The sequence below is a fragment of the Dipodomys merriami genome, unplaced genomic scaffold, assembly GCF_024711535.1.
Source record: "Dipodomys merriami isolate MVZ:Mamm:240054 unplaced genomic scaffold, mDipMer1.0.p SCAF_3, whole genome shotgun sequence".
Lineage (NCBI taxonomy): Eukaryota > Metazoa > Chordata > Mammalia > Rodentia > Heteromyidae > Dipodomys > Dipodomys merriami.
Genome location: NW_027204492.1, coordinates 66,965,885 through 66,993,549, shown reverse-complemented (window position 1 = coordinate 66,993,549; position 27,665 = coordinate 66,965,885). Strand labels below are relative to the sequence as shown.

The 27,665-nt window shown below is 35.8% G+C and overlaps 1 protein-coding gene across 7 annotated transcripts in view; it reads right to left on the bottom strand.

Annotated features, from left to right (window-relative positions):
* Nucleotides 1–27,380, bottom strand: part of Zc3h12b (zinc finger CCCH-type containing 12B) — a 290,287-nt gene extending 262,907 nt beyond the window's left edge. For 4 of the 7 annotated variants that reach the window (XM_070040215.1, XM_070040209.1, XM_070040211.1 and 1 more), the window contains exons 1-2: nucleotides 26,889–26,923; nucleotides 6,670–6,738 (exon numbers count right to left, since the gene is read on the bottom strand). The gene's annotated coding sequence lies outside the window, so the exon portion shown is untranslated. Of the gene's footprint in view, nucleotides 1–6,669; nucleotides 6,739–26,888 lie in introns of all 7 variants that reach the window. The other 3 variants (XM_070040210.1, XM_070040213.1, XM_070040212.1) reach the window with 3 other exon arrangements.
* Nucleotides 27,381–27,665: the final 285 nt, after the last annotated feature.

Below are 27,665 nucleotides of genomic sequence, written 5' to 3'. Positions count from 1 at the left end.
TTTTATTATCTTTAAGTAGTTGTACAAAGGAGTTGCCATTCAATAAAGCAGTTTATGAATACAATGCATCTTGATCAATGTCATCCCTTTTACCATTCTCTCCCATCCCTCCCAACCCCACTCCTTCCCTCAACTTTCTCAATTTTGTAGAATATGCATTGAATTTTGTGACTGCCATCTCCCCTTCTCCTCTCTTTATCCCTCTAGCATCCCCTTTCTTGACCTCACCCTACCTTTTGATCACCCATTTCCTGGGGTTTATCTTGTTGGACTGTGAGTTAGCCTTTCTAAGGAATTATACTGTTTGAGTTCTCCCCTGAATCTACCATACTTCAGTTCATACATTTGTGTACACTTGCATACCATCCATAGTGTTTACTTATATATTTATTAAATATATTTTATATTTCATTATACTACTTTTCATAGTTTACTATCCTACCTTTTATAGTTCAATATACTACCATTTCCTCATTCAAATTTTCTTATTTTTGTCTCTTCATTGCAGTTTGACTGAAACAATAAGCATTGCTTTGTGAATCTTTTGTTTCAGTTGTGAGTGTATATGTACTAGGCCATGACCATAAAATGTATTTCTTACTATGGGTCTTAGTTTAAGAGTCTAAAATCATTACTTCAGGCATACTAGGTACTTATCAAAATAAAAACAAGTTCCAAAATTTAGCTTAAGGAATATAAAAATTTCTCCAAAACAAAATGTTAACAAGGTATTTTAAAGGATACTCATAAAAACAAAAACAATCTGTCAAAATATGAGTCAAGTCTTATGATGACCCATCAAGAAGCTCTTAAAATGCTCGCTCTTTAATGAAGTCAATTTTAAAAGATATGTGAAATATGGACAAGAGGGAATTTGACAAAGGATGATGCCACAAAAATCACAATACAGTAGCTTTAGGACTTCTATTAGGAAGGCTAAGCCCAAAGTTACAAAAATGTTAATAATAATATGAAATGTTTTACTACATGATCAGAGCAAAAAACACTGAAGCATTAGGATCATTATCAGAGAAGAACCACTGAAGTTTCATCTTGTTTCATTTTCCTCTAAGAAGGATGATAAACTAAGAAAAACAGAACAAACATGGTTATGAAGAAACTGAAATATTTTATGATAGATAAGGATAAAAAATCTAGCTTTTCTGAAATAATGCAAATTTCCATATGATAAAAATGGTCTATGAGCGAAAGGACAAATTTAGCTCCTAATTCAAACATGCAGCAAGGCGATTGTCATAGTCCTTCATGTGTAGCAAAAGTATTTCACACGTACTTTCCATTTTGTCCCAAAGAATATTAGGGGACAAGTACTTGAGGTCAAGATTTAAGAAAGTTATAATTTTTCTCCAAGGATATTTTAAATTAAATTGACTTCTTCATTGTGAAGAATAAAATAATTACTGGTAGAATTGGTTATCATTGTCTTCATTTGTGCTATGATAAAGTTGCTTTCTTCTTAGTGGGAAAATCAGCATAGTAAATAAAGCACCAAAATAATACTTTAGCAAGCATTATTTTACATAATAGTTTTGAGCTCATAGGCCACCCCCACCCCCCACCCAGAAGTGTCTCGAGGATTGCTAAGGCTATTTGGGCCACAGTCTCAGAACCACTGGTATATCAGAAAGAACAATGGGTTCCAGAATCATACAGGCCAGAAATTTAAATACTGTTTCTCCACAGGCTTTACAGCTAGACAAACCTCTTTTCTTTTGTCCTTCTATGGTTTTAATTCTTTAATAAACTTCATTTTTCAGCATGGTTTTTAGTTCACAATAAAATTAATAAGAAGACAAAGTATCCATAAATCCCCATTTCCACATCTTTCCCCACTACAAACCTATGGAGTCATGTGACAGATACTGATATTATAGTCATTGACAAGTTTCATATACAATGTTAGTCCCATAAAATTCTTGCCATCTAGTAATACAGTTGTCATAAGAGTCTTAGCATAATATATCTTACAGGATGATCCTGATATAAATCTGCTGTGCTGATGATTGAGACAAATAGATGAATAGACCTGGAAATGAAAATTAATAAGTATTAAAAGGGCCAGATCAGACATTAGAATATCAGAAAAAACTGGAAAATCAAAGTAACTAGCTCTCCTTCCCTCCACACTTACTTTTAAACATTAACTTACAAGAATGGATGAGTAAGAGGGACTATTTACATTTGCCTTTTCTTTTGAGATATTGCAAATCTATAGATTGTTTACAATTCAGGCAGAGATAGAAATAAAAGGCATGTCTGCAAAAGGAAAATCCTAAAAATTACTTATTGTCTCTGGGTTTTGAGGTGGGCCTATCTCATATCTCCATCTGCCTGGTCCACTAAAAATCACTGGATTAGGATTTGGTGGATGATATGACTATTCTCCCAACTCAGAAAGTATAAAACATCATTGGGTCCTTTACTCCCACTTCCAATTTTATCCTGATATACTAAAACAACTACTAAAACTTCCACCTTGTGAGACACTCCTTTTGGGTAAGACACTTTACTGGTGACACCAATTATATAAGAATATAGCACATACAATTATATACAGGACATAATAGTTGAAAAAATTCAAGAACTATGTTAGTGATCAATGTGTTTACTATATTGATATTTTAGAGTGTACTCATACATTTTCTTAACTGTAAAACAGGATGTTCTAATATACTGGCATCAGCCTCATACATACTGTTTCTCATGTCTTGATTGCATTGACCTATAACATGTAGGTTTGTCTGATGCTCAGTCCATGATGAAATTGACTGACACATTTCTCAGACTATACAGCTCCTCCCTCAGCCCCACCCATGTCTTTAAACAATTCATACTATATTTAGTGATATCACAGACATTTATTGTATAATCTTGGAGAATTCACATATTTGGAACCTGTTTATCACCTTAAATTTGGAATTAGTAATATTTATTTGGCTGGATACCAGTGGATCATGTCTATAATCCTAGCTACTCAGGAGACTGATATCAGAGAATCACAGTTTGAAGCCAGCAGGAGCAGGAAAGTCTGTGAGGTTTATCTCCAACTAGCTACCAAAAAAAGCCAGAATTGGATCTGTGGCTCAAGTGCTAGAGCAGTAGCCTTGAACAAAACAAAACCTTAGGGATAGTGCTGAGGCCTAGAGCCTAATCCCCAGGACCAGCACCAAAATAATTAATTATTATTATTATTATATAAAGTATCATCAAATGGGAACTTTAACATTACTTTGTATTATACCCAGTACATTTTTAGATATTGGTACTCAACATCTAAAAATTCAAAAGCTTTAACTTAAAAAATTTTTATTGACATAGAATAAAGTTGTTCCAGTTAAGAGTTAACTAGGATTGCAATCTGGGGACACAGATATAAGCAATGTTGAAAGTGTGCTTTGAGGTTTTACAAAATGGAAGCTATATTCATAAATTGTAAATCTCAAGGGTGTTGGTAATTTACATCATTTGTTAGTCAGGAATCATGACTGAGGTTGGCAAAAGTTAAACTCTTTATAGGAAAGAGATTGGGCATGATCTTAAGTTCTGGGTAGTTTGTGGGAAGAGGTCTGATATTACAGAAGGTTGGAATAGATGAACACCATTTCAAAGGTTAACCCACACCCAAAATCAGTGTGTCTGCGGTCCAATTTGAAGGTTCAGCTATGACATACCTGAAGTTTGATTTCCAGTGAACTCTCAACTACCCTTTTTGTGTCCCCCAATCAATTCTACTCCAGTTTTATGTTTTCCTTGACAATTTTGAAAGGCCCTAATATGAGTTAAAAGAAACAAGATGAAACATGGTAGATATATATTAGCTTCTTTTAGCTGCTGAAATAAGTTACCACAGACTTAGTAGCTTAAAACAGATTATTTTCTTCTCTTATTGTTATAGAAGTCAGAAATTAAAACATCAATTTCAAGGCTGGAAATGTGACTTATGTAGTTGAGCATATGGCTAGCAAGCATAATGCCCTTAAGTGACCACTCTCCTTCATCTCCCTCACTTATGATATTACTAGGACCAATCAAGTTAATTTAGGATAATCTTACTTTCTCAAAATCCTTAATAGCATCAATAAAGTCTCTTTTCCTATATAAACAATACTTACAAATTTCAGAAATTAACACTGGATAAATTGAGGAGCTATTATTCAGCCTACCACAAAATATAAACGTCTGCAGCTTGATTTAAAAAACAACTATTCCAGCCAGGCTGGTGGCACATGCCTGTAATCCTAGCAATAAGCAGTCAGAGGCAGGAGGATCATAAGTTTGAAGGCAGCCTGGACTACATAGTAATTTCTAGGCCAGCCTAAATAAAATACATAACAAGACCTTGTCCAAAAAAAAAATCACCTATTTCAAGCTGAAAGTACAAAGAAGTGTAGATCAATAGTACTTCATTTGAAAACAATATATAATCATGATCGTTAGATTGATTTATTTTTTACAAACTACCATGTGGAAGGTGCCAGAGGTTCACACTTGTAATCCTAGCTACTTAAGAAGCAGAGACCTGGAGTATGGCGGTTCAAAGTTAGCTCAGCAGAAAAATCCATGAGATTCCATATCCAATTAACCAGCAAAAAGTATTGTCCACAGGGTAGACAACCAGCCAAGAGCAAGCAAGCCAAACAAGACTATGAGGATCTGAATTCAAATCCCAAACCCAACAAAAATACCTACCCTATTATCAAAAAAAGTAAATGTTTCAGAATGAGACACAAGACCTACTCAGATCACAGTGGAACTATTAAACTTTATATCTAATTGAAAAAATATACAATGAAAAACTGGTCTATGCAGAGAAAAACAGGATGATAAAAGAATAGAAAATGTTGTTCTATAATAAATAACTATTATAGACTGGGAAAGTGGCTCAGTGGTAGATCACTTGCCTTGCATGCATGAGGCCCTGGGTTCGATTCCTCAGCACCACATAAGCAAAAAGAAAAAAGCCGGAAGTGGTGCTGTGGCTCAAGTGGTAGAGCGCTAGCCTTGAGCTGAAGAGCTGAGGGACAGCACCCAGGCCCAGAGTTCAGGCCCCATGACCGGACAAAAAAAAAATAAAAAATAAAGAAATAACTATTATATATTATAATCATCCCAGTCACTGTTCTAGATACATTGCACATATCAGCTCATTCAATCCTTTTAACAATTCTGTGAAACAGATATTATATGTTAACTTCTATTTTCCAGAATTAAGGCATAAATTAAGTGATGAACTCAGAATCACATATGACAGTAAACTACTAGGCCAGATTGAAACCTAAGCTATCTGAATCTGGAGCATATAATTTAGCCACCACATTATAATGTCTAAGGCATCAGGGAAAGGAGGAGTCATTTCAGGAGGTGATAAAAATAAGTCTTTAAGTAACTGAAGGAATATCAGAGGAAAAGGGATCATACTTAGCTTATATCAGGAAGATTAAGACTAAGGTTCAACTGGACATTGGTGGCTCATACCTGTTATCCTAGCTACTCAGGAAGCTGAGTGGTTTCATAATATGAAGCCAGTCCAAGCAGGAAAGTCCATGAGACTCTTGTTTCCAATTAGCCATCAGAAAGCCAAAAGCAGCGGTGTGTCTCAAGTGGTAGAGCACTAAAGCAAATAAGCTCAGGGACAGAGTGCAGGCTCAGTTCAAGCCCCAGGAGCAGCATGTATAAGCGCACGCGCGCGCGCGCGCACACACACACACACACACACACACACACACACACACACACACACACACACACAACACACGGCTAGAAATGACAACATTTGAAGGAATGAATAGGTCATTCTGAATCTGCTTTGTGAAATGGGAAATCTCCTGTCAGGACAAATAATTAACCAAAAGTTGAAAATGTTCTAAAATCAACTGTTGAAAATGTTCTAAAATCTAGATGAGTGCTACAGACTACTCATCACTCCTAGCACTAGGGAAAGGTCATTACTACAGTCATGGTGGAAAAGCAGCCTGTAGTTTAAAGCTCCCCAGGGGGAACTCCTGTATCATAATTTCAAATGTCAATTCATCTTTTTCTCTTTTTGATAATCACTGTCAAAGAAGATTTTTAAAGAGAGGTTACAATATTCAGTAGTAACTTTAAAAGACTTTATGAATGTTAATTTCATTCAGCAGCCAGAAAATTTTACACAAATAATCTAAACCCTGGTAATTCTTACATGTTTTTCACTGTACTTTGATTGGATTATTCCCTCTTAGTACCTGGGGCAGACACCTTAGTACCATGGCATACCCAAGTTCTATTCTACAACCAGGATGACAGCCAGTATGCTGATCCACTCACAGAATGAACTTCAAAACCACTTCATCCTAACTTTTCATCCACAAACTAGACAACAGTAGCCCACAGGGACAGCAGTGATAGCTTAGCAAGCCAACCCAATGCTGGCTCAGTGTTTGTAGGCTGGCACAAACAGAAAACAATAAAATGGAGACTAATCATGTGAATAAAATAGCTGAACACAAGGCCTCAGACCTTCTTTTTCTTGAAAGGAGATGTTAATTCAACAATAGTACACAGACTAACATACTCCAAGAGGAATCCCAAAACCAGCTAATAAGAGGCCTACATTGCAGGTAAGCATGAATCAATATTAAAACCAGGAGGAAAATTTCTGTTACTTACTGGCCATGGTTTCTCTGCCTGGTTCAGCAAAGTGCAATCAGAAGAAAATGCTCAATTCTAGGCTTCTTCCTGAAGAGGAAAAAAGAAAACTAAAATACATGTCCAATATGTGGTTATTTGTGGTGGAGGACACAGGAGGTACTGACATATCTCGCCTGAATATGCACAGATAGAAAGGGCTGCCAGTCTGGGGACCACTAATAAGGGCAAAAGTCTAGATTCACTCTATTACTCTCATGCAACAAAAGGGTAAAAACTCCCAATTTTCAGATACTCTTTCAAGGAGGGAAGATGTTGGAGTACCTGTTCAATATGCTATTGTTTCAAGGAGCTGTTCAAGGGATATGTTTTTGCCAGTCTTAGATGCTGAAAGAACCCAACATATTCTGCATGCCTGAGGGAAGCTGAGAATAAAAGATGGCTGGTAACTTGCCACTGCTCCACAGTAAATATAGTGGCACAGGTAAGCACTGAATACAGCCTGAGGGTAAGGGGAGAAGAGTGGAGTTAATGTCTAACATTTTACCATTTAAGTAATTTAGCAGAATTGTTTTTATTTTACCAGATACAAGGCACACTCTAGAAGTCTGAAGAACACTAAGAACTAAAGCAGATGAGCAGTCTATGCCGTCAAAGAACATGCAGTACGACACATAAACACTAGAGGGAGAATGAAATTATAAAATAGAAAAAAAAGACCATAGTAAATTCTTTTAATTGGGAATTTTACACACACAAATCCAGAGAAAAGTTGTTGAAAATAAAGGTCGGAAACGTTCCTCAAATATCTAACAGACCTACTGGTGAAATATTTTCCCTGTATAATGTCAGTAAAGATTTGGAGAAATGGTCATTTGTTCAAACACAAAGGTATAAAATATGAAGAAATAAGGAAATGTGGGCCAAAGAACGCAACAGAACAAATCTCCAAGACCTGATGCTAAAAAAGATATGTGAATTATCTGACAAATTGACCAACAAAAAGATAATGAGCTCAGAAAAATGATGTATGAACAAAAAGAAGTCTATCAATAAAATAATAAAATTGTATTTAGAAACCACAAAATTCTGAGCTAAAGAATATAATACTTGAGCAAAAAAAATAACTACAGGACTTCAATAGCATCCTTGATAAATCAGAAGGTATGATCAAACATAAAGATAAGACATTTGAATAAAAGTATCATTCAAAGGAACAAAAAAGAAATCCGTGAAAAAGAATGAAGAATATGGGACTTTGAAAACACTATTAAGTAGATTACTATTCATACTATGGAAGTAAAAGGTGAAAGAAAGGAGAATAAAGTCTATTTGATAAAATTATGGGCAAACATTCCAAATACAAGAAAAAATGGGCCTCCAGATCCACAAATCCCAGAAAAACTGGAGCAAGATGATATTATGTCCAAATCGTCAAGTATCACATACAAAGTATTTCAAAAGAAGGAACAGAAAGTCATTATGTACAATGGAGACAAACAGATTATTAGTAGTAACCTTTCAGGCGAGAAAGGATTTAAGGAAAACATTGGAAGCCAAGAATATTATATCCTGAAAAACTTGCCTTCAAAAAAAGTGAAGATACTCCATATAAGCAAAAGCAGAGGAAGTTTATTACCACTAAACCTGCAGTACAAGAAAATGCTAAATGGAATCTTTAAGTTGAAACAAAATGGCAATTAAATATAACATAAAATATATGAAAATACAAAGTTCTTAGGTAAAGGTAAACATATTGACAAAAAATATTGTAATACTAAAAAGGTGGTGCACAGATCACTTTCAATTCTGGCATAGAAGGTTTAGATAAAAGTACAAAATATTATTGTAACATAAAGTGTATTATTAGAAGCATGAAAAGTGTTAAAATTTTAATATCAATACCCATATGTGAGGGGGAAAATAAAAGTATAGTTTCATATACATTTCAAAATAGGCTGAGGTAATCTTAAAAGACAGTTATTAACTACAAGATGTTTTATATTTAAGCCCTATGATAATTACAAAAAAAATCTAAAGATATAAAAAAGAAAATGAGGAAAGAGCCAAAACTTTACTCTTACAAAAGTGTCAGTAAAACATAATAAAAGTAAGAGAGACAGAAAAGCTCTAAGATTAAAAAAAACTAACAAAATGGCTAAGTTCTGCATTGTCAATAATTTCTTTAAATGCAAATGGATTAAACTCCTCAGTCAGCAGATAGAGTGACTGAATAGATAATAAAAGAAGATTTGACAATATGATAATCCTGTTATACCATTCTTAAGCATATACTGAAGGAAAGCAAATCAACATAGGATAGAGATAACTTCACATCCATGTTTATAGCCAAGCTATTGAATCAGCCTAGGTTCCCAATACCAATCAACAGAGAAAGAAAACATTGTACATATACCCAATAGAGTCCTTTTCAGCCATACAATGCAATTATGTTGTTTGCAGAAAAACAGGTGAGAGCGGAGATCATGTTAAGCAAAATATATCAAATTCAGAAAGATAAAGATTGCATGTTTTCACTCATACGTGGAATCTAGACCTTCAACTAGCTGGGCGCCTATGGCTCATGCCTCTAATCCTAGCTACTCAGGAGGCTGAGATCTGAGGATCACAGTTCAAAGCCAGCCTGGGTAGGAAAGTCCATGAGACTCTTATCTCCAACAAACTATTCAGAAAAAGCTAGAAGTGCCACTGTGGCACAAGTGATAGAGCTCTCTACTTTTGAAAAAAAGCAGCTCAGGGACAGAGCTCAGGAAGTAGGATTACAGATATGTGTTACTACATCCAGCTTATTTTGTTGAGATGGAATCTTGCTAACATTTTGCCCACATTAGCCTCCTGATTTCTACTTCCCGGATAGCTATGATATGGTTACAGATGTAAGCAACTGCACATAACTGAATTCTATAAAATTTTTCTAAGATTGACTAGTGAAACCATCTGGTAATTTGCTCTTTTTGGATGACCAGATTTTGATTACTAATACTATCTCTTTAATAGTCATAGTTATGTTTGGGTTTTTTTTTAGCTTTCCATTATTTATTTTTGGTATATGGAAAGTTTCTAGGAATTTATCCATATTTTCTAGGCTATCCAATTTATTGGCATATAATTATTCACATTAGTTTTTTTTATAATCCTGATATTTCTGTGTCATCAGTTAAGATTTTTAAAGAATTATTTTATTTTTAGTCTAGCCAATGTTTTGTCAATTTTACCTCTTAAAAAAGTAATTCTTAGTTCTGTTAATTGTGTTTTGCTAATCTGTTTCATTTATTTCTGTTCTAATCTTTATTATTTTCTTCTTTTCACTGATTTTGGACTTGGCTCTTTTTTAGTTTCTTGAGATGTAAAGCAAAGTTGTTAAATTGAGGTTGGTTTTTTTTTAAATTTTATTTTATTTTATTTGTGAACATACTGTACAGAGGGGTTACAATTACATGGGCAGGATAATGCGTACATTTCTTACCAAGCATTGCACCCTCCTCCTTTGGTTTACCCTTCACATCCTTTCCCAGCCTCCCCCCTCCCCCCCAATCCCAATCCTTCTCCTTCCCCCCCTTCCCCCCCCCCACACCGACGTTGTAAAGCTCGTTTTGGACATGACAACTTGTACTTATTGTTGCAACAGGTCCACCTGTATCCTTAAACAACTGATTTTCCCCATCTCCTCCACAAGTTATACTGACATCAAATATAGTGAAAGCAGGGGTTATACTGTGGGGGAGGGACATACAAAGCAACAAAGAGATAATCTTATAAATGCGTTAAAAACACATGCATGAAAGAAAAAAACATTAAAATACATATCTAAGGGTTCATTTTCCTGACCTCACATTATCTGACCTTTTCCGCTTGACTCATACATATACTAGATATTGCAAATAAGGGAAACCATGGGACCTATGTTTCTTTGGGCCTGGCTTTCTTCACTTAATATAATTTTTTCCAAGTTTTTCCATTTCCTGACAAATGGGGCAATGTCATTCTTTCTGATGGAGGCATAGAATTCCATTGTGTATATATACCACATTTTCTTGATCCATTCATCTGCTGAGGGACATCTGGGTTGGTTCCATATCTTAGCTATGGTAAATAATGCTGCAATAAACATTGTTGTGCTGGTAGCTTTAGTGTGGTCTTGTTTGTAAACTTTTGGGTAAATGCCCAAAAGTGGGATTGCTGGGTCATAGGGGAGATCTATGTGAAGTCTTTTGAGGAACCTCCATACTGCTTTCCAAAGTGGTTGAACAAGTTTACATTCCCACGAACAATGAAGTAAGGTTCCTTTCTGTCCACATCCCCTCCAGCATCTGTTGTTGTTAGAGTTCTTGATTTTTGCCGTTCTAACTGGGGTGAGGTGATATCTCAATGTTGTTTTGATTTGCATTTCTTTTATGGCTAGGGATGTTGAACATTTCTTCATGTGTCTATTGGCCATCCTTCTTTCTTCTTCAGAGAAGTTTCTCTTTAAGTCTTTCGCCCACTTATTTATTGGGCAGTTGTTTCTTTGAGGATTTGTTGTTGGGGGGTTTAATTTTTTGAGTTCCAAGTATATTTTAGATATGAGACCCTTGTCCGTTGTATGGCTAGTAAAGATTTTCTCCCAATCCGTGGGCTTTCTATTGATCTTGCTAGCTATGTCATTTGCCCTGCAAAAGCTCTGCAACTTTATGCAATCCCATTTGTCCAACCTAACACAACAAATCAAAGAAAGGTTGAGGTTGGTTTTTTAATTTATTTTTTAAGCATACATTTTGCAGAGGGGCTTCACTGTGATATTTCTATACATGCTAGGGTGTCCTTTGATCAAATTAGTCCCCTCTACTACTCTTTCTTATTTCCTTCCTTGTTTTTATTTTTTAATTTTAATTTTAATTTTTTATTTTTGCCGGTCCTGGAGCATGAACTCAGTGCCTGGGCACTGTCCCTGAGCCTCTCTGTGCTCAAGGCTAGCTCTCTACCACTTGAGCCACACCACCACTTCTGGCTTTTTCTGTTTAAGTGGTCCTGAGGAATCGAACCCAGGGCTTCATGCAGGCTAGGCAAGCACTCTACCACTAAGTCACATTCCCAGCCCTCCCTCCTTGTTTTTAAATACAATTTGTTTTATTCTATTTATATAGACATAATGTGCTTTGATCAAAATCATCTCATCTCTATCACCCTTTCTTGATTTCCTTTTTACCCATTCCCTCCTTTTAAGTGGGTTTCATTATGCTATTTTATTTTTATACATATATAGTGTACTCCTGTCATTTTCACCTTTTATCATTTTTCTCACTTTCCCCTCCCAGAATCCCCCTTTAATAATTATGTATTTTTTAAAATTTCCTGGTAGGATTAATTTCCTTAGAAGGTATAGGCCACAGGATCATTGCTCAAGCACAAACCCTAAAAAATAACCTAAATCAAGAAGGGCTGGAGATGTGGTTCAAGTGGTATAGTACTTGGACTCTTTTTTTCATCAGTGATGTTAGTAAGTCCTGGATATCTCCTCCATTTACCCTTATTCCGAGAAGGTCTCCAGTATTCAGTCACCTCCCTGTAAAATAAGCCCTATGGACTGAGCTCTAACTCACTTCTCCTCCTCCCAGCCTACATACTCAGCCATTTGGTTATCTCCTCTATTAAGTAAAAGAGGCATCTTTCAATTAAAGGTACCAAAAGAAATTTCTTTGCCTACTGAAATTCACCCAAATTTACATTTTCCGTCTTCTTATCTCAGCAAGCCCATTCTACCAATTGTCTAGCCAAAAAAAACTCTACAGCCATCCTCAGCTCTTAGCTGTTGCATTATATTCAACCTATCAGGACATGCAGCCCGTTCTAATTTCAAAATAAATCCTGACTCTGTTCCCTGCTTTCTACCAGGTCCTGGACATCTCTATTTCTAGCTCATCATCCATCTTCTAACTGGCTTTCTTATTTCTACTCTCGACTTTCTTCAGTCTAGTCTCTTCTTTAGAACCTAGAATGATCCAACTAAAATGAAAATGAAATGATGTCTTTCCTCTGTTCCAAGTCTTCTCATAGTTCCCAGGCTTACTCATAATTAGATGTGTCATTCTCTCTGGTCTGTGTGATCTTGCCTTTGGCTCCTTCTCTCTTCCCTTGGCCTTGTATACTATTCACTGGCCTTGCGGGGACACACGCCCACCAGATATCTGCATAATTCATCTACTTTTAACTTTATATAGTCTATTTGAACATCATTTTATCAGCAAAGATTTTCTTAACAACCCTGTTAAAATAACAACCTCAACCAACCAATCCTTTGATCTTACTTCATGTTTCTTTATAACGCTTGAAACATTTTATCTTTATTAATTTACATTATTACTCAGTCTTCCCCATTACTTCACTCATTGCTTATCTTCACTATGTAGAACAGTTCCAAACATAATCCATAGATAATGAATGTATAAATCAATTAATTTTAATACACTATTTGTGATTCTCAATTCATTAAATACTTGCACATTGGCTTGTAACTTTCAAACTATTTTTCTACTATGGAATGTTCTATGCAAACAGTCATATACAGGAGACAAATAGTGTACAACAATGTAGTTGGAGTAAGTAGATTTCATGGAAGGAGAAAAGGAGGACAGAGAATTATCCCTAAGCCTAAAGCCCATTTCTTTCCTTCTTCTCCCCACTGAAAACCAAGAATGTTTGAAAACTGTGAATATAGGCTATCATTCAATCCTCATAACTACCACAAGAGGTACATATACCAATATACCAAGGCAACACCTAAAAGAAAAAGAAAGACAAAGACAAGGGAGAGGTCTATCCTTATGCAACTTTTTCAGAAAATTGAAGAGGGGGGACACATTTCAAAATACATTAAGAACAATATAGCACACAAGAAAAGAACTCAACAGGCTAATATCCCTGAGAAACACAGATGCAAGACTCCTAAACAAAATACTAGCAAACCAAATTTCCCAGCACATTAAAAAGATTATACATCATAACTAAATGGGAGTTGTCAAGCCCCAGGAATAGTACCAAAAAAATCAGGTAAAAGTAAGGATGTTCACTATTACCATTTCTACTCACACCACCATTAAAAATTCTATCCAAGAGCAATTAAACAAGAAACAAAAATAAAACCATCTAAATTTAAAAGGAAATTGTAAAAATCACCTCTGTTTACAAATGAAATTATTTTATAACGAAAAAAATCGTAAAATTCCCCCCCAATCCTGTTATAATAAGTGAACTCAGTCAAGATGTCAGATGAAAATCAGAACACAGAAATAGAATTGTGTTTTCATATACTAACAATGAACTATCCAAACAGTGCCAAAATGAAATAAAAATACTTACAAACTTTAAGGTTGTGAAAGAATTGTAAACTTAAGCTACACAATGCAGATGAAAGAAATTAGTAGACTGAAAGACCCTGTATTACAGATTGGAATACTTTATGTCAAAATGTCCATACTTTTCTTTTTTCTTTTTTTAATTAAGTTTTTTATTGTGAAAATACTGTACAGAGGGGTTACAGTTACATGAGCAAGGTAATGAGTACATTTCTTATCCAGCATTATTGCCTCCTCTTTTGTTTTTCCCCTACCATCACTTCCCTCCCACCTCCTCAGCTACACCCTCCCAACTCCCCCCCTTTTCTATGCAATCTGAAAGTTCAATACAGTTCCCATAAAAATCTCAATGGCATTTTGTAAAAAAGAAAAGAAAAGAACACATAATTGCCAAAACAATATTGAGAAGGTACAAAGCTCACGTCACTGATTTCAAAATATTAAAAATTATAGAAACAAAACACTTTGGAACCAGCATAAGGGCAGACATACAGACCAACTTGAAAAAGAATAGTGAGCCAAGAAATAAATGCACACATATGCAGTCAAATGATCTTTGACAAGTATGCCAAGACTACATTATAATGATGGTCTCTCCAACAGATGGTGCTAGAAAAACTGGATATCCAAGCAAAAGAATGAAATTGGATCCCAGGCTTATACCATAGATAAAAATCAACATGTTCATTAAAGACCTAAATGTAAGGCTTGAAATGGTAAAACTTTTATAAACAAAATGTAGAGGGAAACTTCACAACACTGGCTTCAACAATAATTTTTATATGACATGAAGAGCACAGAAAACAAATGGAAAAATCAGCAAGTGAAACCAAATCAACTAAAAAACAACTGCATAGCAAAGAAACCTGCCAATGGTGTTAAGGGGCAATCTACAAAATAGAAAAATACTTTTAAATCTGTACATACAGGTTTAAAATGTAGAGGTCAATATAAAAATAATAAAGAACTTAAACAACTCAATAGAAATTATAATACGTGCAAATGACTTGAACAGATAAATCTCCAAAGACATATAAATGGCCAAAAAGTATATGTAAAGGTATCAACATTACCAATAAGCAGAGAAATTCAACTCAAAACCACCATCAGTTATCACCCCCATACCTTTTAAGATGTTCATTATTTTTTTTAAAACAAATCTAGGTATCTCAGTGGCTCATGTCTGTAATCCTAGCTACTCAAGAGGCTAAGATCTGAGGATCACAGATTTCAGCCAGCCCAAGCAAGTAAGTCCATGAGACTCTTATCTCCAATTAACCACCAAAAAGCCAGAAATGGAGCTATGGCTCCAGTGGTAGAATACTAGGGTTAAGCCGAAAAAAGAAAAAGAAAAAACCTCAGGCACAGCACGTTGGCTCTACATTAAAGCACCAGGAACAGCAGGAAAAAACATATAAACCAAAATCCAGAAAATAAGAAGTGTTGTTGTACATTAGAGTTATTAACGGCATTTTCTATTTATGGTTTTTGCTACATGAGTAGATTTATATCTGCTTTTGCTGGAGAGGGATAAGTAACTTAGAAAAGATGTAAATTTACACCACTATAGCTACAGGAATTATAACATTCTAATCACCTATTTATATAGACCTCTTAAAGTTATGGTATTTATATTCTTTATGAAATAACCTTAAAAACAGTTATTAGAAATTACAACCTTGTGTGCTCTAGTGTGAAATCTAAAATGGTAAAGACACTATGGAAAACAGCATGGAGAATCCTCATGAAATTAAAAATAGAATTACCATGTGATCTAGCAATACTCCTCCCCACCAAAAAAATATGGCCAAGCTATATGCTGTCTACAAGCACTAACTTCGAACATTATATAAATACATTGAATACACAATAAATACACAATCTTTTTTGAGACAAGGTCATGCATGTATCCCTGGCTGGGAATAAACTCTTGATCCTCTTGCATCTGCCTCCCAAGTGCTGAGATTACAGGTATGAACAACCATATGTGAGTGAAACATGAACATTTATTTTCACTCTTTAATTTTTAAATTATCATACATTAGTTTTACATTAGTTTGACTTAACTGGGACATAGTTCCTAAACATGCATACTATGTATCCCAATCAAATTCACTCCCTCTATCACTCTCATTTACCTCACAACCCCTTCTCAAAACAATGTCAACAGGTTTCATTGTTCTATTTCCATATCTTCAATTAAACTACTTTGACCATATTGATCTTCTTATATCCTCATCATTATCCCTCCTCCCATCCCTCTTGCTTGCACTTTCCCCAATCTGCCACAATGGAGTTTGTTTTGCGTTCTTATCATTCTTTTTTTTAGTGTATATTAATTGTACCAACGGTGAACACGAACTTTTTTGAAGCACTAATAGGTATTCTAATATTAGGTAAAGTTCAGAAAAAAGAAAAGTACTGGAGAAATAGAAGAACATTACATGATACTCACAAAATAACACAACTACAGACATATAGAACAGATGAGAGGCCAGAGGTTTGGGATGGAAGTAAAGGAGGCAAATGTAGCTTTAGGAAGCAACAGCAAAAGGGAACCAACACTGTGGTAATGGCACAGTAAAATAGCTTAATGTAATATTGATTACATGAAACTACACATGCAACAAATGAATAGACACACACACTAATGCTTAAATGGGGAATCTAAGGTCAATGCCAGTGTCCTTGTTTTTTATATTACACTGTCATTAATGCAAAATAACATTAGAAGAGGCCAGGTGAAGTGTGAATAGAATCTTTGTTTAAATTTATTACAACATCCTATAAATCTTTATTTCAAACCCAGCAAATACAGTACACATATTTACTTTATTTGGGGCCAGGACTAGGGCTTAAATTCAGGACCTTGCACTGTTGTTCAGGTTTTTTACTCATGGATAGCACTCTAGCACTTGAGATATGCCTCCACTTCTAGTTTATTGCTGGTTAATTGGAGATTAACAAATCTCAAGGATTTGTCTGCCCCATCTGGCTCCAAATCTCAATCCTTAGATCTAAGTCTCCTGAGGAGCTAGGATTATAGGTGTGAACCACTAGACCCTGTGTGTGTGTGTGTGTGTGTGTGTGTGTGTGTGTGTGTGTGTGTGTGTGTGTGTGTGTGTGTGTGTGTGTTTCAGAATCTTGACTACTTCATTTTCCACAATACTAACACTCTTGTTCAAACACTTTTCTCTCACCTGGATCACTGTAAATTTCCCTTACCTCCCTATTATTTGTCCCTCTCTACATATGGGTCAAAATATTCCATTTATAAATCAAATCACACTTCTCTCAATCTCTCAATGCTTTACCATCACACAAAGTAAAATCCAGAACTCCTATTTTGTCCTTCAAAGGGATATTTAATTTGATCTCTGAATACATCTTTTATCTTATTTTCTATCACTGTCTCCCTCACTTTCTATGTTCTACAGACAATGGCATCTTTATTGCTCCTGGAACATGCCAACAAGGTTCCTAACTTAGGGCTTTTGCACATTTTATTCTCTGTGCATGAAATGCTCTTCTACATATTTATTTGGTTTTTTCCCCTTAATTCCTTCAGGTTATGTCTGATATTACCTCATAGAGACACTATTCTAGAATGCTATATGTAAAATACTGCCACACCACTTATCCCTTTATCCTGGTTTATTTAGGCTCACAGCCATTATCACTGATTATTATGTATCATTTTTCTATTCATTGCCCATTTCATTCTCTAGAATGTTAACTCCATGGGCACAGGAACTTTGATTTGTTCATCATTATATCATTGGTGTGTAAAACAGTGCTGTATAAATAGCAGACATACAATAAATAAGTATTGAAGGAATGCATGGATTAAAGGGGGAAATGTTAATTTGGCTTATTTTGTAGGTTTCCTAGTAGTCAATATATCATATTTACATGACTATTTAAGACTGACATATTTTCATTATATTGTCCATTTATTTATCTACTCTTCAGATCAATAACTTAGAAATTACTTATCTTCTAAATTTTTTATTTTGAAAAAAATCATATCTTGCCCTTCCACATAATCAGACAGATCTTGGCTAGACATACAGTCCAAACTGGGTCAGTTAGAATTGGGAATTGAAATTCAGAGATGCTAATGAGTCTGCTCTGATTGCCTGAATTTAGAATATGTGAACATAAGAGCTCTTGGATAAGCCATACTTGGCTATGTGCTAGAAAATAAGAAGAAGCAGACAGGCTGACAGTAATAACAATAGATAACAGCCAGGGACTAGAAAGGAGAATAGAAAGAAACAATAGTTGGATGTTGAGAACTATCCAAGTGCCTAAGCTAAACTTCTTGCTCTCGGCTTCCGTGAGAAATTCTCATATTCTTAACATAAATCTGTAACTTCTTTCATTTATTTATTTACCTACTTATTTTTGCTTTAAGCTAATTTGAAGTACACCTTTATTGTATAGTACAAAAAGATTTTTTTAAAGATGGGGTGTCACAAATTTGTTCAGGCTGGTCTAAAACTCTCAGACTCAAGCAATCTTCCTATCTCAGTCTGAACCACTAGGACTACAGGCATGCACTATCACACCTGGCTTACCAAAACTCTTTTAATCAAACACACACAATTGGGTCAGTGATCAACAAACAAATTATGGACAACTTAAGGTTCTGGACATCCTATGCAAAGTATCCCTGCCACTGCTTAATTATATACTTACATTCATCTTAATTCTTCAGTGAACTGAGTCTATGGAACTACCTAGATTATAAACATCCACATTCAGATGTCAATATAAAATTGTCTTTCAAAGCCAAATGATTTAAAATTATTTTCTAACCTTCTACTTCCCTCTTCTAGTAGAGACTACTAAGAATTCAACATATTTCACTAATTCCCACTCCACATTCGATGTTTAAATTTTGAGAAAAGATATTCAATCCCTCTTTCTCTTATCCATAAATACACACACAGCAAAGCGCTATCAGACATGTCATAGAGATGAGAAATAGAAAGAATTCTAATTAGTTAGGGTATTCCAAAGAGTTACATTTTCACTCTAATCAGTCTAAGATGGGTAAATAAAGAGCAAGGAGTTCCATAGTAGAGACAAAATGTAATACTGCAGAAGGCAAGAAACAAAGAACTAGAATTGTATCCTCTCAAGAGCACCAATAGTAAATAACAAGTCTACAGCAACCCTATTATTAGATATAGTTGTGCTTTGTTCTAACTAGAGCAGAAGTTTCTTTCTTATCTGAAAAAAAATCTCATCCCAGAACACAGAAAAACTGAGTTTATAGCTTACTGCATCACAACATAAATAGACCAAGTCAGGATCAATAGGTATGCATTCATTATTTGATTATTAATTCACAACCAGAGAAAAAAGTCCTGAAGTTTATTACTTTTAGACCTTTGGCAACTCCAGCAACATAAGACTACTAAGTACAACTTTCAATGCACATGTTACTTTCTCTGTCTAATGAGTCAGTAAGAATTTTAAGTGCACTGAATTTATGTCCAAGTTTTTAAGATATCTGAAAGCAGTTTGCATAAGTATTGCCTCAATTTTCCTTATATTATATCTGTAGATAATATAAAAATCCAAAATTCTCCAAAAATCCAAATTTTGAGCTTCATATCAGTACTCAAATAATTTTGGATATTTTAGCATATCGGATTTTAATTTTTTTATTAAAAATGGCCAACCTGTAGATCTATGCAAATATCCCAAAATAAAAAAAAATCTCTAAAATTTGAAATTTTTTGGTCTGAAAAGTATATTTAATTTATATTAACTGATATTCAATCCCTTTCACAGTCCAATACAGTTAACATTCTAGTTAGTAATAGAGAAAAGATAATTTTAAATACATAAAAATCTTGATTTTTCTACCTGTATACCTCTTAATATTTAACTTGAACTCAGTATCAATACTGTTATTCAGTAGAGAACCTAACCTCTGGCTGCTTTTCCTATAAAACAGAATCTATCACTATCATAGAAAGATGTCACTCTACAGAACACATTTTCAGCATAACTGCTACACATACTCAGGCTATTAATCAAATTCTTGATTTGTGGGGCACAAATCAGTGAAATATTGTATTGTAATTTGGATCCTGGACTGATAATGTGGCTTAGTGGTAGAGTGCTTGCCTAGCATGCAGGAAGCCCTGGGTTCAATTCCTCAGTACCACATAAACAGAAAAAGCTAGATGTGCCACTGTGGCTCAAGTGGTAGAATGCTAGCCTTGAGCAAAAGAAGCTCAGGGACAGTGGCCAGGGTCTGAGTTCAAGCCCCAGAACTGTGGTGGTAGTAGTAGTAGTTATAGTAGTAGTAGTAGTAGTAGTAGTAGTAGTAGTAATTTGGATCCCACGCAGGGCACTGGTGGCTCAGGAGGTTCCTCAGTAGTTCCTCAGGAGGTTGAGGTGATCGTGGTTGAAAGCCAGCCCAGTCAGGAAAGCCCATGAGACCCTTATCTCCAATTAACCACTGAAAGATCAAAGTGGAGCTGTGGCTCAAGTGGTTGAGTACTAGCTTTGAGCAAAAATGCTCAGGGATAATGCCCAGACCCTGAGTTCAAGCCCCAAGACCAGGACCAAAATAATCCATATATTATACAATCCCAGACCTGAAAAGGGAAAAGGAGAAAATTAAAAGGAATGAGACTGGCTCATAATTGACCTATAAAATCAACGTTATTTATCTCACAACTCATGTAATCAACTATTTTTCAGTGGGAAAAACAAAGGAGGGGGTAACAATGCTTGATAGGAAATGTACTCATTACCTTACTCATATAACTGTAACCCCTCTGTACTATATTTTTACAATAAATAACATATTTTTTAAAGAAAGAACATAAATGTAGTTTCAGGCTAATGGTATGAAATGTCACAGAATGTTAAAAGAGTTCTCTAAATTTCTCTGTTGAAAGATGCTGTATAAATACAAAGTAATGAGAATAAGACAGAATGGGAAAATAGAGAAGATAGTCATTTTTATTCGAAGCTGAAAAAGACCCTACTATAATTAAAGTTTAGATGATAAAAATGTAATGAAAAATTCTGAATCAATATTCATGAAAGAAGTCCTATTTTTATTCCACAAGTACCTAACAGCAGACTTTTTTTACTTCCTATAATAAAGAAAATATTTTTGGTGGAACTCGGGTTTGAACTCAGCATTTTGTGCTTGCAATGTAAGTGCAAGCAAGTGTCTGAGACACTTATTCAGTCCTTTTTGCCTTAATTTATTTTTCAGATTTTTTTCTTGTGCATTTTTTTAGCAGTCAACAGCCTCAACCACAATTTATCCTCCTATCTCTGCCTCCAGTGTAGGTGGGATTATAGGCATGTCATTAAACTCAGCCAAGAAAATAAATTCTGAAATAAAAATATAGTTATTCACAAATTTCCTTAGTATGACACAGTATTTTAAAAGAATGTGTAAAATTATTCTCTTTGCTGCTACTCTCAGTCAAATCACCCAATTTCAAATGCAATTTATCAGATATGGTAGTGGCTTTTCGGAGCTTTTTAGACTATTAGAAAATCTCATCTGTATAACACACACACACACACACACACACACACACACACACACACAAACCAGTCATGGTGATTCAAATATATAATCCTAGCTACTCAGAAGGTGAAGATCAGGAAGGTCACATTTTGATCTCAGTCCAAGCAAAACATTGGCCAAGACTCCCACATTGATTAGCAGGTCACAGGGATAGCTCAGCAGTGCAGGTTTAAACAAACCAATATCCCTAGTAGTTAAGAAAACTGTTACCAAAAGTAAGTTTAATAAGGAAATCTATATATCAGGGCTGTGAAATGTTACGGAGATACTAAAATCATTACAAAATGCCCATTTTCCTCATTAATCATATGAAAATTCAATTTCAGGTTTCAGGTAATATTTATTAAATTTAAAATTTGTTATAAAACTCAACCCTTCCATACAACATCTTGACAATGAAATAAAAATTTTTAATGAACAATTTTAGGATATAAAATACATGTTTCTTTATGTGAATATCAAAAGTAACCAAATGTGTTTCTGCAAGTGGTTAATTTGAAAAAAATAAAAAAGAATTATTAAAAATTGTTATAAAAATCAATTATAGAATAATAACAGTAACAAAATTAATCCCAGTAATAAACTCATGAGTAAGAAAATAAGTATGATTTGGTGTATTTTGGATGACAGTGGTTCAAAGAGTTAACTGTGTATGAGACAGTTCCCATGAACATTAGTTTACCACTGAGACATGAAGGATTTTGACATTTTTGTAGGTAAAATACTTGAATAAGGAATTGCAATCTCCACCTTTCTTCTTACTTTGGATTTACTAGAGATTCTTATTTAGTGCAAATGGTTATGTTCCAAAACCACTTGCGCCAAAAAGGAATTATTGAGTAATAGCCATGTTTTCAGTAAACTTCCATCAAAAAATTTAGAGATAATCTCAGGTGGAAAATTTACTGGTCCACTGACATAATAAAGACCATACTTTAGGAAGTGGTTCAAGTGGTAGAGCACCTGCTTAGCAAGCACAAAGTCCTGAGCCTCAGTACTCCAAAAAAATTATTCTTTACAATACAGTAACAGTTTTAAATAGACATAGTTAAGGAAAAGTATAACTTATGGAAGCAACATTAGTTCTCAGTATAATGTATTTCTCTGTCTCAGGACTTAGTAATTTAGGTTAACAGATGGAGAATGACCCTATTATATGTGAGAAGTGACAACTTATATTACTTCATATGCCAGCATCACTGAGGTTTAGCAAATCTACTGATACATAACTACCTTACTTAGAACTTTAATTTTTATTTTTTCAGCAGTGTCCCAATCATTTGTTTTTTTTTAACCAGTTCTCTTTCCAAAGATCTTTCCTCTGATACTAACATAACTTGCTAATAATAGAAATTTGCAACACTTGTTTAACAAAGGAAATTTACTACCAATAACCTCGAAATATAGTTTGCAACTTGTTAACTGGTTAATTGCCAATAATCATCATACGTTTAGTAACTCACTTTAAAAGAACCATTCTATTCTATAAAAATGTGTTTAACTAACATTACCTTAATAGAGTATCATAAAATAACAATTACATTTGTTTAGCCCAAAACATTTAGCTACTGTAAATTAAAGTGTACCAGTAAAAACTTTAATGAAAGAATACAATCATTGGTAGCAAAAGATAACAAAAGGCTGGGTACCAGTAGCTCACACTTAAAATCTTAGTTACTCAGAATACTGAGATCATAGTCTGAAGCCAGCCCAGGCAGAAAGTCCTTGAGACTCTTATTTCCAATTAACCACCACAAAAACAGAATAGGAGGTATGGATCAAATGATAGGGTACCAGCCTTGAGCAGAAAAAGCTAAGGGAAAGTTCCCTGGCCCTGAATTCAAGTACTCATACTAGCACATACAAATACAGACACCAAATGAAGGTTACAAGATGGTGTACATAAGTCTCAAAAATTTCAAGCTTATGTATATTTTTTTCTTTAACATGCAATTGCTTTGTAACTCATTGGAAGACATGCCTCTCTTTTCATGTAATACAACTGATCCTCAATTTATGATGGAGTTATGTCCCAATAAACCCATCGTAAGTTGAAAATATACTATGTAAAAAAAACCACATTTACTACATCTAAGCTATAAAACATGATAGCTTAGCAACACAGTATGCTGTAGGTATTGGTTCTTTCTCTCATAACCACATGGCTGACTGGGAACCATGGCTTGCTGCATCTGCCCAGTATTGCTAAAAAAATATAGAACCATATATCATTAGTCTAGGAAATGATCAAATTTTAAAATTAAAAGTAAAGTTTTAACTGATACTTCTACAGTTTGTTCTAAATGTATATTGTACTTGTACCATTGTGAAGTCAAAAACAATACAAGAAATGATAATAAGTCACGCATCATCTCTAATTGCAGTACGCTTTCATGTTATTTGTCTATGTGAACACCAACTTAAAATGGTTGACTTAAACCCAAGAGACCGTTAGTCATGTAACCAATTCTCAACATAGCAGAAACTTGTTAGAAATGCACTGTTTCCATAAGCATGTTTTGTAATTTAAACACTGGCATTAGTTGCCAATTATTAACACATACATCATTGACATTATTAGAACATTGTCAGGTATCAATTTGCAAGGCACTGGCATACCCTTTCCTATGTTTCCAAAAAATGATAGAATTAATAGCCTTAAATGTTAGTACTATAAACAAAAGGATTATATACGTTAGAGGAACAAAATTCATGTTGTTCATAACATTTATCAGGAAATAGACTTTGTAGTACATTAATAATCTTAACTAATTTTTCTTTTCTCACCAGTTTTGTATATAAAAGACTTAGGTATAGCTGTTAGTAGACTGTTAATAGTGTTCAGTTAGAGAAATATGTAAACTTAATTATCTATATCTACATCAAAAACATTATCCCATGCCCAGGAAATAGAATGATTTCTATTGCATGTACATTTGTAAAACTATTTATATTTAATTTATTAAATTAGTATGCAGTCTATCACAAAAAATGCTCACTACAAAGAAATTGCTATGACAGTTCCTTCCACCTTAGTTTTATTCAATTGATTGTTCTGCACAGAGTAGAAAATCAAGAGCTCTAGTTTGTGCTATAATTCCTCCCCCTTTCAGCAAAGCCTATACTTTCAAAATCAAGTCTGACTTTTTCTGTACAGAATTCTCAGACAATCCCCAGCATCTTGTGATCTTCTTTCATCAGCAATTCTTTTAGTCATTTTTCTATACTACTCTATTTTCCAATTGTTGACCATGATGTTTCATATATGTATTTTCTCTCTCTAGTGGAAAGCAATTTAACTCCTGGGACCTACTGCTGTTCTATTCTCCAAAATTCCCAGGATAGTAATGGACATTCAGAAGAACCTACAAAATGAAAGCATGTTAAATGTCACTTTAGAAAAAAAATTCATTCCAGAGTTTAGTGGTGGAGTGCTTTAACAGCACTTGCAAAATGACCTACCAATATTACCTTATTATGTAGTCAAGACACATTTAGTAAATGTTCCCACGTATGTGATTTCTACCTGGCCATATTCATTCCAACAAAACTTTTTGGATCCAAATCCCTGCCCATTTCTGAAAGTACATGAAGATGAACACCAAGTACTCACAAAATAGATTATTATTTCAAATAATTCAGACTTGCCTTCATCAGAAGCTTTTCCAAAACACTAAGATCTCTAACTCTGGAAACTAGCAGCTAAAACCATGCCAATTCCAAAACAAACAATACACACTTTACTTCAAGATTATTTTGCTGTGGTACCAGAATTATATGGTGCTTTAAACTGTACCCAAGAGAACCTCAGGCAAGCCAGCTGCCAAGACAAAGCATTTTACCAAAAGCCTATAGGGAGTGGGCAGTTTTAACTGATTCACTAGATAAAGTTATCTAATCACAAATCGCATGTATATCCTTTTGTAAAATCTTTAGCTTAAAAGGATTTACCAAGAACTAAATTTAGCTTTTCCATTACTGTGCTTTTTTTTTTTAATTTTTACCACTTCTTTTGGAATAAAAGAAACCTGAAATGGCTTAAAAACAGTAGAGAGGGAGGAAAGCCAGATAAAAGAAGGAATCCATTATTTTATTGTCTGCTCCCAGAAGTACTTTAAATCAAATCTACTAATTTAAATTCAGTCCACTTTTGAAAGGGAGCAACTGGGAACTGTAAGTTTTCCAGCCATTTGTTTTTAAACAAACAACTTCACTTTCAATGGTGATATTATTAATTTTCAAAAAGCACCTTACATCTTTAAATCTTCCCCCAATTACATCGTCCAAAATATCCAAGTGCTTCATGCCAATGTTTTTTGGGATGCAACTATTTTCAACTGCAGACTGCTTTAGGCAAAACAAATAGATCACAACCCACCCTTAGTTTTATTGGGAACATTTTAGATTTTGTTCTTGTTCTAGGGCTTGAATTCAAGACCCAGGTGCTGTCTCTTAGCTTCTGTATTTAAGGCTAATGCTGTGCTACTTGAGCTAAAACTCCATCTCTGGCTTTTTGCTGGTGAATGGGAGACCAGAGTGTCACAGGCTTTCCTTCCCGGATTGGCTCTAAATGGAGATCCTCGAATCTCAGCCTCCTGAGTAGCTAGGATTACATGCATGTTCCTGGCAGGAACATTTTAGATTTTATCGACATATTTATAAAAAGAAGTATGTAATCCTGGATGAAGAGGAGTTTGTAAAACCCATTTCTACTGTTCTCAATCATCTATTTTGCCTACTTCTCAAGTTTGATAGCACTTTGGAAGTGAAGTAGTGTGTGTTGTTAGTTTGTCTTATTATTGTTATTTAATGTATGTACTGTCTTCCTACTTTCACAAGGCAGAAGGCAGAAGGCAGAAGCCAGGCATAAGGATTTCAAAAGCTCTTGGCACCCAAATAGGCTGACAAGTAGGGGGGCTTTCTAACTATCTGTACAAGCATTGATGCAAGAAGGGAACGTAGGCTGCAGAATGTGCTCAGGAGAAGCTTGAGGTCAGACAGAGGCTCCAGCGATCAAGAGCTAGAACCTCAGTTAGAGTCAGAGGGAAGGGGGGGGGAGCATGGCACTGGGAGAGTCTGTCCCTGATTCTGAGACTAAAGTGCGTGACTGCAGGTAGAATTATCAACACAGCATCTAAGGCACCTAAAAAGCAAAGCCAGGCCTTAAGCATTGACCCCATGTTTCTGGACGCTGAGATGGAGATCAGAAAGTGGTGTCTTTAGAAGGAAAACTACCTCGAAGGAATTAGGGAGCAGATGAAGGAGGGGCGGGCGTCAGAAGTGTCTGCTGGAGAAAGCAGAGCTCCACTCACCTCCAGGGGCCCCGAGGCCAGAAAGGCGCTCCAGCACCGGGCAAGTGCAATGCACTACTCACCCCTACTCTCCTAAGGTCCCCGTCGTCGCCCGGCTGCACGCAGCCCCTGCGGGGGGGTGAGCCCCTCCCCCCCTCGCCGCCGAGAGTGGACTCGGCGGGCGAGAGGAGGTGGCGGCGCAGGTGTCCGAGAGTCGGGTCCAGAGAGGAGCTGGGTGTATGGGAGGCAGCCTGGTACCCTGCGCTCCCTGGCTTCGCCAACTTGACCACCATCGACGTGGAGGGACGAAAAGAGGCAATGGGGGGCAGGCCCTCGTCCAGCGGCCGGGACCCTACCAAGGTACTAGGCCCGAGCCTCTGGCGGGACTGCCGATCCCAATCCCCTCAGAGACGTGACCCCCAGGCCTGATTCCAGTCCCTCGGCCCCCGCGGCCACAGAGCAGCGGCGGCTCCCTCTTGGGGCAGCAATCGCAGCTGCATCCTCCTGCTCCTCCTCCTCTGGCGCCGCTGCCTACACATACAGCCCCGGCACGGTTACAGCCGCGGCGCCCCGACTGCCGTTACCTAGCAACCGCGCGCATGCGCCCCACCCCTGCGGGCGACCGCCACCACCGCTGGCTATGCTGTCCTAGCTCAGACCAGCTAGTGTGCGACCTAGAAAAGTCCGCAAAATCGCACTATTTAGGCCCTCCATGGAGCGACAGCAAGGAAAAAGTAAACTGAGGATAGATCCAGGATTCACTATAATTTGAAAGGCCTGGAAACTTGGTCTGAGATC